Source organism: Scyliorhinus canicula, chromosome 7 (genome assembly GCF_902713615.1).
Source record: "Scyliorhinus canicula chromosome 7, sScyCan1.1, whole genome shotgun sequence".
Taxonomy (NCBI): Eukaryota; Metazoa; Chordata; class Chondrichthyes; order Carcharhiniformes; family Scyliorhinidae; genus Scyliorhinus; species Scyliorhinus canicula.
Genome location: NC_052152.1, coordinates 205,883,050 through 205,896,613, shown reverse-complemented (window position 1 = coordinate 205,896,613; position 13,564 = coordinate 205,883,050). Strand labels below are relative to the sequence as shown.

Here is a 13,564-nt window from a genome sequence, read left to right as displayed (position 1 = left end):
AGCGAAAGTGAGATCGTTAATCAGAGTGGAGCAATAATGAGATCAAAGGATGAATGTAGATCTTTAAATAAGGAAGTGAGAATATCTATGTTCACAAAGTTCAAAAGAGAATCTGTGATTTATATATGGGACATCAAACATAAAACAAAGCTGAATTGGTCCAAGTAATAAGTATCGTGTATCGTGTAACGGTTAGTGTATCGTGTAACTGTTAGTTTATCGTGTAACGGTTAGTGTATCGTGTAACGGTTAGTGTATCGTGTAACTGTTAGTGTATCGTGTAACTGTTAGTGTATCGTGTGCATTTTTGGGAATCTCATGATTGGACAGCTATCGTTTTTTAAAAAGCTTCATTAAAGAGTTACCAGAATTCCAATAACAGTAAACAAAGGTAGACTCGGAAAGTTCCTGCCCTGTTTTTTTTCGAACACAGAATAAGAAGTAATGTAATAGAAGTTCCTGAAATTCTGAAACTTTGTGAAAGGGTAATTCGAGAAAAGCTGTTTTTCTGCTCGTTCGTGAATTAGTGACATGGGTCCAGAAATTGGGAGATTGTTCCTGGAAGAATGGAGGGAAAAATCAGAAAATACATTTTTCAAACAGTTACTAGAACAGAAAATGCCTTAGTATTGAAATAATTAACATTTATTTGAAAAGAATTGGGGTAGTAATTGGAAGGTAACAAATGAAAATATGCAGTAAGCGGGTAGGGAAGTTTGGTTTTATTAATTGTACATGGCTGGCAAGGCAACCATCTATTGCTCATCCATAATTGCCCTTGAGGAAGTGGTGGTAAGCTGCCTTCTTGATTACAACTAAGTGACTTGTTTGGTCACATCAGAGTTAAGAGTCACCCACATTGCTGTGGGTCTGCAGTCGGATATGGACCCCAAGCCAGGTAAAGCTGTCAGATGTCCTTCTGCAACAACAGTCCCAGAATTCCATGCAGCAGAATCAACTTCCTCCCCTGGGAGTTTGGTGGTGATGGGGTGAGGTTGAGGGGAGTGTGGATTTATCGAGCGGAAGACAAATAGGCACCCGGCCATCTTTCTCCTCCACCCTGATTAATTCTGTGATGGGCAGACTCATGGGTGACTTTCCTGCCCTCCTGCTAACTGAGGCCCTTAAACTCGCACTAGCTCTCCAGCCAGTGGGTGAGCCCCTCATCACCTTTGTAAGAATGGTCACCATTATGAAAGTAGGGAGTCAGGGGCTTTTCACAGTAACTTCATTGAAGCTTACTCGTGACAATAAGCGATTTTCATTTCATATTCTATTTCAGTCCATTTACTTCAATTTAATGACTTAGATTTGAGGTCCCGAGCTAGCATGGTGGAATTAGAACATCTTGTCCTTCCACTAGTCCAGCAACATCACCATTATGACATGATACCCTGCTAGTGAGAATAGGGTGGTTACTTCTGGCTGAATAACTTACTGGTTCTTGTCAGATGGCCTGATTTATTACAAGAACACTTGTAGTTAAAGTTATAAACAACTTATTAACTTTTACTGTGGGTACAAGACAACAGGTGAACAACAGCAAAATCGTGCACATGCAAGCTCTTTCTTTTACTTCCTCCAGCCAGTGTCTGGTCAGCTGGGTTTACATTCGCTTATATACTAGTAGGCCTCCTAGTGGTCAGTCAGTGAATTACAACACAACCATGATATTACTACAGTAAGAAGTCTTACAACACCAGGTTAAAGTCCAACAGGTTTGTTTCAAACACGAGCTTTCGGAGCACGGCTCCTTCTTCAGGTGAATGGAAAGGCTTGTTCCAGAAATGTTTATATAGACACAGTCAGAGATGCCCCGGAATGCGAGCACCTGCAGGCAATCAAATCATCAAAGATGCAGAGAGAGAGGTAACTCCAGGTTAAAGAGGTGTGAATTGTCCCAAGCCAGTTCAGTCGGTAGGCCTCTGCAAGTCCAGGCTTGTTGGTGGGGGCCGAATGTAATGCGACATGAATCCCAGATCCCGGTTGAGTCCGCATTCATGCGTGCGGAACTTAGCTATAAGTTTTTGCTCAGCAATTTTGCGTTGTCGCGTCTCCTGAAGGCCTCCTTGTAGAATGCTGACCCGGAGATCAGAGGCTGAATGTCCTTGACTGCTGAAGTGTTCCCCAACTGGAAGGGAACAGTCCTGCCTGTTGATAGTCGCACGATGCCCGTTTATTCGTTGTCGCAGTGTCTGCATGGTCTCGCCAATGTACCACGCTTCGGGACATCCTTTCCTGCAGCGTATGAGGTAGACTACATTGGTCGAGTCGCACGAGTATGCGCCGCGTACCTGGTGGGTGGTGTTTCCACGTGTAATGGTGGTGTCCATGTCGATGATCTGGCATGTCTTGCAGAGATTACCCTGGCAGGGTTTTGTGGTGTTGTGGTTGCTGTTCTGAAGGCTGGGTAATTTGCTGCAAACAATGGTTTGTTTGAGGTTGCGCGGTTGTTTGAAGGCCAGTAGTGGGGGTGTGGGGATGACCTTGGCAAGATGTCCATCCTCGCTGATGATGTGTTGGAGGCTGCGAAGAAGATGTCGTAGTTTCTCCGCCCCAGGAAAGTACTGGACGACGAAGGGTACTCTGTCAGTGGTGTCCCGTGTTTGTCCTCTGAGGAGATCGGTGCGGTTTTTTGCTGTGGCGCGGTGGAACTGTCGATCAATGAGTCGAGCGCCATATCCCGTTCGTACGAGGGCATCTTTCAGCATCTGTAGGTGTCTGTTGCGTTCCATCCCACCATCAAACACGATGACATCAATAAGTTCCATCCCACCATCAAACACGATGACATCAATAAGTTCCATCCCACCATCAAACACGATGACATCAATAAGTTCCATCCCACCATCAAACACGATGACATCAATAAGTTCCATCCCACCATCAAACACGATGACATCAATAAGTTCCATCCCACCATCAAACACGATGACATCAATAAGTTCCATCCCACCATCAAACTCACCATGGACTATTCTCCAAATTCAGTTCCATTCTTGGACACACTCGTCTCCATCAAGGACGGTCACCTCAGCACCTCGCTTTACCGCAAGCCCACAGATAATCTCACGATGCTCCACTTCTCCAGCTTTCACCCGAAACACATTAAAGAAGCCATCCCCTATGGACAAGCCCTCCGTATACACAGGATCTGCTCAGACAAGGAGGAGCGCAACAGACACCTACAGATGCTGAAAGATGCCCTCGTACGAACGGGATATGGCGCTCGACTCATTGATCGACAGTTCCACCGCGCCACAGCAAAAAACCGCACCGACCTCCTCAGAAGACAAACACGGGACACCACTGACAGAGTACCCTTCGTCGTCCAGTACTTTCCTGGGGCGGAGAAACTACGACATCTTCTTCGCAGCCTCCAACACATCATCAGCGAGGATGGACATCTTGCCAAGGTCATCCCCACACCCCCACTACTGGCCTTCAAACAACCGCGCAACCTCAAACAAACCATTGTTTGCAGCAAATTACCCAGCCTTCAGAACAGCAACCACAACACCACAAAACCCTGCCAGGGTAATCTCTGCAAGACATGCCAGATCATCGACATGGACACCACCATTACACGTGGAAACACCACCCACCAGGTACGCGGCGCATACTCGTGCGACTCGACCAATGTAGTCTACCTCACACGCTGCAGGAAAGGATGTCCCGAAGCGTGGTACATTGGCGAGACCATGCAGACACTGCGACAACGAATAAACGGGCATCGTGCGACTATCAACAGGCAGGACTGTTCCCTTCCAGTTGGGGAACACTTCAGCAGTCAAGGACATTCAGCCTCTGATCTCCGGGTCAGCATTCTACAAGGAGGCCTTCAGGAGACGCGACAACGCAAAATTGCTGAGCAAAAACTTATAGCTAAGTTCCGCACGCATGAATGCGGACTCAACCGGGATCTGGGATTCATGTCGCATTACATTCGGCCCCCACCAACAAGCCTGGACTTGCAGAGGCCTACCGACTGAACTGGCTTGGGACAATTCACACCTCTTTAACCTGGAGTTACCTCTCTCTCTGCATCTTTGATGATTTGATTGCCTGCAGGTGCTCGCATTCCGGGGCATCTCTGACTGTGTCTATATAAACATTTCTGGAACAAGCCTTTCCATTCACCTGAAGAAGGAGCCGTGCTCCGAAAGCTCGTGTTTGAAACAAACCTGTTGGACTTTAACCTGGTGTTGTAAGACTTCTTACTGTGCTCACCCCAGTCCAACGCCGGCATCTCCACATCATGATATTACTACAACTGGGACACATAATGAAAGGCCAAATGACCTTGTAATCTCCCTGAGTTTGTATCATGTCGCTTACTAGGACATGCCATTTGCTGTCCCCACATATTTCTTGGTGAAGACAGGAGCTTGTTAACCTGAATGTCAAAATTAAAATGAGCAGAGACATTTTACAGCTGTTTGGAATCTAAGTTTGGACATTCTGGATAGCCGATAATGGTTCTCACTGTAAGATATGAAGTGAAAAGTGAACTTGGTTAAAGAAGGGTTCCACAATGCCAGATCATTGTTCTACTCTCTCTATTCCATGCTGAACAATGCCACTTCCTTCCACTGTTAAACATCCAGCAGATTGCGCTCCGGGTCTTTTTGTAACAAAGACTATTATTATGTGGACAGGCCATTAGTTGGATTCTCAAGTGCTCTCCCACCTTACCAAGAGGACCAGCTGGATGCCACGGTGTTGAAGTAGCCATGTAACTCCTACTGAACTTAAGGAACATATGGACTAGGAGCAGGAGTCAGCCATTTGACCCATCAAGCCTGCTCCGTTAATCAATAAGATCACGGCCTCAAATCCAACTCAATCCCCATAACCCCTTGACCCCCTTATAGATCCAAACCCTATCCAACTCTGCCTGGGATATATCCAATGACCCAGCCGCATGGCTGGAAAATTCCAAAGATTCACAGGAGATTTCTCCACATCTCCATCTTAAATGGGAGATCCCTTGTATTCCGAAACTATTCTCTCAAGTTCCAGATTTCCCCACCAGGGGGACATCCTCTCAGCGTCTGCCCTGTCAATCGCCCTCAGAATCTGTGCCGCAAGATCATCGCCCATACTTCTAAACTCCAAAGAATACAGATCCCACCTGCTTAATCTTTCCTCAGAGGACAGTCCCCCCTTCGCAAGAATCAGCCTAATGAACCTTCTCTGGTTCCCAAAGCAAGCAGACATTGGCATCCTTCTGCTTGTCAACCCAGTGTTCAGACCGAGGTTGGAATGGAAGCCACTGGAATTCTGACCAGAGGCTGGCCTGCTGCCATTGAGCCAAGGCAAACTCCAAGGGTGGCCTTTAAAGACTTGCACTAATATCATGTCTTCCACAATCTCAGGTCACCTCAAAGAGCTTCATAAGCCAATGAATGGCCAAGGTGATTATGAAGGCCTTCATCAGCCGGGGCAGTGAGAACAGGAGTTGGGAAATCCTGTTGCAGCTGTATCAAACCTTAGTGAGGCTGCATTTGGAGTATTGCGTGCAGTTCTGGTCAGCACATTATCAGAAGGACGTGGAAGCTTTGGAGAGAGTGCAAAGAAGATTCACCAGGATGTTGCCTGGTCTCCAGGGTGTTGGCAATGAGGAGAGGTTGAATAAACTAGGATTGTTTTCACTGGAAAGACGGAGGCTGAGGGGAGACCTGATAGAGGTCTACAAAATTCTGAGAGGCATAGACAGGATGGATAGTCTGAGGCTTTTTCCAAGGGTGGAAGTGTCCATTAGAAGGGGGCACAGGTTCAAGGTGAGAGGGGAAAGTTTAAGGGAGATGTGCGGGGTAACGTTTTTCACGCAGAGAGCGGTGGGTGCCTGGAATGCGCTGCCAGAGGATGTGGTGGAAACAGATACATTAGAAACATTCAAGGGGCATCTGGATGGGTACATGAATAGGGAGGAAATAGAGGGATGGGCACCGAGTAAGGGCAGAAGGTTTAGTTTTTAGTCAGGGCATCATGATCGACAGGCTTGGAGGGCCGAAGGGCCTGTTCCTGTGCTGTACTTTTCTTTGTTCTTTGTTCTTGTTCTTTGAAGTACTTTTTAAGTTTGGTCACTGTTACAGGACATGGGATAATTATGCCCAGGAAGTTCTCGCAAAACAGCAATGTGATAATGACCAGTCCATCCGTTTCAGTGATGTTGGATCAGGAATAAATATTAGCCAGGAGGCGAGGAGAGCTCCACAGCTGTCTTTGAATAGTGCCATTGGAATCTTTACATCTGCCTGAAAGAGCTTCATTCAGCATCTCTGACTGCGCAGCACTCCTTCAGGACGATATTGACCTGTCAGTCTAGTTTTTTGTACTCTGGAAGAATTGATAAGGTAGATTCACGGCTGAGACAGGCAGATTGTTAATCACTGCGGGAATCAAGGATTTTGGAGATCAGGCGGGAAAGCGGACTTGAGGATTACCACATCAAACCAGTCGTGATCTCATTGAACGGCTCAGCAGACTCAATGGGCCAAATGGCCTATTTCTGCTCCCATGTCTTACTGTCTGACAGAGAAACTTTCTCTGCTGCTGGGGGAGTTTAAGATGAAGGGATACGAATGTTAAATTCAGTGCCCGATCATTGAGGAGCAAAGTTAGGAAACAAAGTTGTGGGCAGCACGGTAGCACAATGGGCAGCACGGTAGCACAAGTGGATTGCACGGTGGCTTCACAGCGTCAGGGTCCCAGGTTTGATTCCCTGCTGGGCCGCTATCTGTGTGGAGTCTGCACGTTCTCCCCGTGTCTGCGTGGGTTTCCTCCGGGTGCTCCGGTTTCCTCCTACAGTCCAAAGATGTGCAGGTTAGGTGGATTAGCCATGATAAATTGTCCTTAGTGTCCAAAAGGTTAGGAGGGGTTATTGGGTTATGGGGATAGGGTGGAAGTGAGGGCTTGAGTGGGTCGGTGCAGACTCGATGGGCCAAATGGCCTTCTTCTGCACTGTATGTTCTATTACTTCACACAAAGGGTGATAGAAGTGTTTTACTCTCTCTACGAAAAAGCAATATATGTGAGCTCAGTGAATTGTTTTAAATCTGAGATCACTAGATGCTGCCAGACGAGGTTACATGAGAATATGGAGCTAAGGCATGTGGATAGAGTTAAGTACAGATCAGTCACGAGCTCAGTAAATGGGGGAACAGGCTGTTGCCTGGTGCCTTTATTCTGAGAGTTTAGGCCTCCACCTCTCCTCAGTTGTTTTTTAGTTAATCTGAACTCAGAACAGTTTACAGTTCCTGCCAATTTCTTCAATTTGTGGGACTTTGGGTAGAACTTGGGCGTAGAATTTTCCCAGCCCTGAAGCGACACGGTGGAGGCAGAGGGACCAGGAAAATAGAGGGGGCCCCTGTCGGAACAGCTTCCCGCCATTCTGGGGAGTTGGGAGGGGGGCGGGCGGGGGAGGGGGTGGGATTAGTGGTGGGGAGGCAGCACGTGGATTGGCTACGCGTTGCATTATGGAGGACAACAAATCTGCGTATTTAAGGACCAATTAGAGGTTTAGCACAGTGGGCTAAACAGCTAGCTTGTAATGGCGAACAAGGCCAGCAGCGCGGGTTCAATTCCCGTACCGGCCACCCCGAACAGGCGCCGGAATGTGGCAACTAGGGGCTTTTCACAGTAACTTCATTGAAGCCTACTTGTGACATTAAGCGATTATTATTATCATTATGATATAGAGAGTTGGGTCACCCCCTGCCTCCCACCCCCAACACCCACCCATCACCCCATCCACACTTCCCCACCCCCCCACCTCCCCCCTCAGTAGAATGAAAAGCAGGCATAAACGGGGATCTGAGGTAGAAGGTCAGCTATGGTCTTATTGAGCAGGCTCAATGGGGCCTGCTCCTGTTCCTAATTAATTTATTCTTATGTCTGAATGCGCACTGTGAGTGAATCATTTAGCTGGAAGTGGCAGGTAACTGGGGGCAACATGTGCACCTTGATCTCTGACAAGAATCGCACACAGTTACTAGGAAGATTAAAATGAAAATAATGGTAGGAAGTAGCTCATTAAGTATAATGAGAAACTCTTTTCAAAGCCTGGGATTGTACAATTAGAGAGTGTGATGAAGGAAGTTGTTACTTCAGCTTTCTCTGTGCTGTGTTCAGTCACTGTGAGATGTTTAATGACAGACCCTGCTGACGACTGGTGAATGTGAAGGGTCATTAATGGAATGAATGCAGACATTTTTTTTTGTTTTTTTAAATTGAGAATACCCAATTATTTCTTTTTCCAATTAAGGGGCAATTTAGCGTGGCCAATCCACCTACCCTGCACATCTTTGGGTTGTGGGGGTGAAACCCACACAGACACGGGGAGAATGTGCAAACTCCACACGGACCCAGGGCCGGGATTCGAACCCAGGTCCTCAGTACCGTAGGCAGCAATGCTAACCACTGTGCCGCCCCTATGCAGACATTTCTTACTCAGATCGGTCCAAACCCAACACGTTTTCCTTGGCAGGGAATGTGTCAAAGGCAGAATATACTAGAAATAAACTTGTCTCTGTGAAAAACATCTTAATAATTGAAGCCCTGCCTTAAAATGTTTCAGAGAAGCTCTCTTTGCCCATTGGACAGAGAATAGCAGCAGGGAAGACGTAGGCCGTGATTCTTTATTGCAAGACGACATCACCACGGTTCCCCATAAGGACGGAGAATTCGGCGCTCAGTCAAATCTCCCATTCACGGCAGCAGGACGGACGGAGAATCCCGCTGCCGGGAACGGACGGAGAATCCCGCTGCCGGGAACGGACGGAGAATCCCGCTGCCGGGAACGGACGGAGAATCCCGCTGCCGGGAACGGACGGAGAATCCCGCTGCCGGGAACGGACGGAGAATCCCGCTGCCGGGAACAGGCGGAGAATCCCGCTGTCGGGAACAGACGGAGAATCCCACTGCTGGGAACAGACGGAGAATCCCGCTGTCGGGAACAGATGGAGAATCCCACTGTCGGGAACAGACGGAGAATCCCGCTGTCGGGAACAGACGGAGAATCCCGCTGCTGGGAATGGATGGAGAATCCCGCTGCCGGGAATGGACAGAGAATCCCGCTGCCGGGAATGGACGGAGAATCCCGCTGCCGGGAACCGACGGAGAATCCCGCTGCCGGGAATGGACGGAGAATCCCGCTGCCGGGAATGGACGGAGAATCCCGCTGCTGGGAATGGACGGAGAATCCCGCTGCTGGGAACGGACGGAGAATCCCGCTGCTGGGAATGGACGGAGAATCCCAGGCAGGATTCTCCACGAACTGGCGGGGCGGGCCACTCCGGGGTCGGGCCGCCCCAAAGGTGTGGAATCCTCCACAGCTTCAAGGGCTAGGTCGACGCCGGAGTGTTTGGCCTCGTGCAGCCGGTGCGGAAGGGCTTGGTGCCAACTGGCGCCGAAGCACCATCGCAGACCAGCGCGCGTTGTTGCATGCACGAGAGCGCCAGCACGTGCTGGTGTCATCCCAGCGCATGCGCAGGGGGGGGTTCTTCTCCGCATCGGCCATGGCGGAGGTTGACAGCGGCTGGTGCGGAGGGAAAGAGTGCCCCCACGGCACAGGCCCGCCTGCGGATTGGTGGGCCCCAATCACGGGCCAGGCCACCGTGGGGGCACCGCCCGGGGCCAGAACCCCCCAGCGCCTCCCCAAGGATTCTGCAGGCCGCCTGTGGAACCAGGACCCGCTGAAACCCCCCCCCCAGGGCCGGATCCCCCACGTCCCCCCCCCCCCCCCCCAAGGACTCCACTAGACGGCCTACCAGCCAGGTCCTGCCGTGTGGGACCATGTCCATTTCACACCGGCGCGACTGGCCTGGAACTGATGGCCACTCGGCCCATCGGGGCCCGGAGAATTGCTGGGGGGTGGAGGTCGCTGCCAACGGCCCCCGACCAGCGTGGCGTAAACCCCGCCCCCGCCCGAAAACCGGCACCAGAGAATATGGCAGCCAGCGTCGGAGTGGCGGGGCGGGATTCACACCGTCCGCCTGGGGATTCTCCTACCCAGCGGGGGGGGGTCGGAAAATCCTGCCCAAGAAGTTTATTTTACAGTACTAACTTTGATTAGGTTTGCACACTTTACTGAGTAACAGATACAAACTAGTAATACTGAATCTGTGGTACAGCAATCAATATTCTATCTATCTATTAAACAACACTATGACTTCATCTCGTGCTCTATCTCCACAATCAACTCTCACTCTTCTCTCACCACGTTCTCTTCAGCTTGTCCCAGGATTCCTAGAGATGCTGTCTTATATACAGTGAATTAGTAACGCCATCTAGTGTTTGATTTACACATAGTTTTAGATGTGAACCTATTACTACACTGGCACTATACGTATCATCACAAGCAATATAATCAATGTCTTCATCCTACGCACTGGGATCAATACAGACTGCAAAGGCCGGCGCTCTGTACTGAGCTCCTCACGCTCGTTCCCCACTGGCCCATCGGGTCACATGACCCTTCAATGCACGCCCCCTTAAAGGGGCTAGCCACTACATCCCTCCTCCCCCTTCGAGTGCCTGATTACATCGTATGTTACGCAACTTTCAAAACATTAGCAATAATGAGCAATTCGTAACACAGTTTATCAGTAAATCAGCCTGCCGGGGGCTTTCTCTTCCTCTGGGATCGATAGAGCTCAACTGGTTGTGTTTCTGCTGTAGCAGTAGCTGTGGCTGCATCAGCGTCACTGAGGCTGTCTCCTGGTCGCAGTACATCACATTCCACGGTCTCACTGGGAAGCACTTTAGTCTGCCACTGGCTAATCAGTCTCTTCACTCCTTGGACAAACAACAACACCACTTGCTGGCACAATGGGATCAGGGAGGAGCACTGCCCCTGGGGACGGCTCCGTCTCCACAGGTGATCTATGTGTTTCTTGTCCCTGCACTTCCACGTCGTGGAGCAGTGGACCATCTTGGCCACCGCGACTCCCGGGACCCAACTTAATCCACTTCCTAAAAAGCTAGATCTTCAATCTCAAATTCTCTTTCTGTATTTGCCGAATCATGGTTGCCCAACTGGCAACTCGGCCTTGTCTCCACCCTTCCCACCAAATTTGGAGCTACCAGCCTCAACCTGGTTCTCAAGCGTTGACCCATCAGCAGCTCAGCTGGAGCTATGTCAGTAACGGTACGTGGGGTAGTTCAGGAGGCTAACTGGTTCCCAGTGACGCAAGTGATTGCTTCTTCAGACCACCCTTCAACAGCGTGTTCAGCCAACCTGTTCGACAGGGGCGATATGAAGCACTCCGAATATATTTTATTCCATTAAAGGTCATGAACTGCTGGAATTCCGCACCTGTGAACACAGTTCTGTTGTCCGAGACAGTTCCTTCAGATACACCGTGGGTGGTGACACAATGGTGTCACCATTCTCTGCTGTGCCACAGCTTCTCTGCTGTGGCATATGAAGTTGTGGACTTCATTTCAAATGCCTTCATCCATTGTGAATGAACGTCCACTAGAAAAAGGAACATAACGCCCATGAATGGGCGAACATAATCTACGTGTACGCTCACCCATGGATGACCCAGCCATTCCCAGGGGTGCAAGGGAGCTGCCGATCGTAACGTCTGGTATAAGTAGCACACTGTTTCACAATCCTCTCATTGACTCTTACCAATGTTTACCGGTGCGCCACAGAAAGCATCCTATCTGGCTGCATCACAGCCTGGTATGGCAACTGCTCGGCCCAAGACCGTAAGAGACTACAGAGAGTCGTGAACACAGCCCAGTCCATCACACAAACCCTCCTCCCATCCATTGGGATATGCCTCCTGTCGCCTGGGGAAAGCGGGCAGCATAATCAGTGACCACTCCCACTTATTCACACTTCCAACTTTTTCCATCGGGCAGGAGATACAGAAGTCTGAGAACATGCACGAACAGACTCAAAAACAGCTTCTTCCCCGCTGTCACCAGACTCCTAAATGACCCTCTTATTGACTGACCTCATTAACACTACACCCTGTATGCTTCAACCGATGTCCGTGTCTATGAATTTACATTGTGTATTGTATGCTTGCCCTATGTATTTTCTTTTCATGTATGGCGGCACAGTGGCATAGTGGTTAGCACTGCTGCCTCACAGCTCCAGCGTCCTGGGCTCAATTCTGGCCTCGGGTGACTGTGTGGAGTCTGCACGTTCTCCCCGTGTCTGTGTGGATTCCTCCGGGTGCTCCTGTTTCCTCCCACAGTCCAAAGATATGCAGGTTAGGTGGATTGGCCATGCTAAATTACCCTTGGTGTCCAAAAAGGTTAGGTGGGGTTACTGGGTTATGGGGACAGGGTGGAAATGAGGGCTTAAGTAGGGTGCTCTTTCCAAGGGCCAGTGCAGACTTGATGGGCCGAATGGCCTCCTTTTGCAGTGTAAGTTCTTTGATTCTATGGATGATCTGTCTGGACTGTATGCAGAACAATACTTTTCACTGTGTGGGTTGGAGAGGGGACGATTTCGGCAATATACCAGGTGATGCAGGAGGAGGAGGAGGTCTCGGTGGAGGAGCTGAAAGGTAAGTGGGAGGAGTTTGGGGAGGAGATAGAGGAGGGGACGTGGGAAGATGCCCTCAGGAAGGTGAACTCTTCCTCTTCGTGCGCGAGGCTTAGCCTCATACAGTGTATGGTGCTGCACAGGGCACACATGACCGGGACCAGGATGAGCCGGTTTGTGGGGGTGAGGACAGGTGTGTTAGGTGCTCAGGGAGCCCAGCAAACCACACCCATATGTACTGGGCTTGCCCAGCGCTGAAGGAATTTTGGAAGGGCGTAGCGAGGACGGTGTCAAGGGTGGCAGGATTCAGGGTCAAACCGGGCTGGGGGTTCGCAGGAGGCGAAAGAGGCCGATATTCTGGCCTTTGAGTCCCTGGTAGCCCGGCGGAGGATGCTTCTTCAGTGAAAGGATGCGAGGCCCCCAAGCGTGGAGGCCTGGATCAATGACATGGCGGGGGTTTATTAAATTGGAAAAGGTGAAATTTGCTTTGAGGGGGTCGGTGCAGGGGTTTTTTAGGCGGTGGCAACCGTTTCTAGACTTCCTGGCAGAACGGTAGACAATGGTCTTTAGCAGCAGCAACCCGAGGGGGGGGGGGGGGGGTTGGGGGGGGGGGGGGGGGGGTTTGGGGGGGGGGGGGGGGTTGGGGGGGGGGGGGTTGGGGGGGGGGGGGGGGTTGGGGGGGTGGGTTGGGGGGGGGGTTGGGGGGTGGGTTGGGGGGGGGGTTTGGGGGGGGGTTGGGGGGGGGGGTTGGGGGGGGTTGGGGGGGGGGGTTGGGGGGGGGGTTGGGGGGGTTGGGGGGGGGGTTGGGGGGGGGGTTGGGGGGGGGGTTGGGGGGGGGGGTTGGGGGGGGGGTTGGGGGGGGGGTTTGGGGGGGGGGTTGGGGGGGGGGGTTGGGGGGGGGGTTGGGGGGGGGGGGTTGGGGGGGGTGGGGGGGGTTACATATTTGCTATGTTTGCTTTGTGTTTGGACGGGAGTTAATTTATTATTTAGGTACAGGGGGGAGGGGGGTGCTAGGGTCTTCTGTTTTGTTTTGTAGTTAATTCTATGGGGTTC

At 50.6% G+C, this 13,564-nt stretch overlaps 1 protein-coding gene across 1 annotated transcript in view; it reads left to right on the top strand.

The window, feature by feature from the left end:
* The window catches only part of col9a3 (collagen, type IX, alpha 3), a 170,333-nt gene that overhangs the window by 25,947 nt on the left and 130,822 nt on the right, over nucleotides 1-13,564 (top strand). The window lies entirely within an intron of this gene.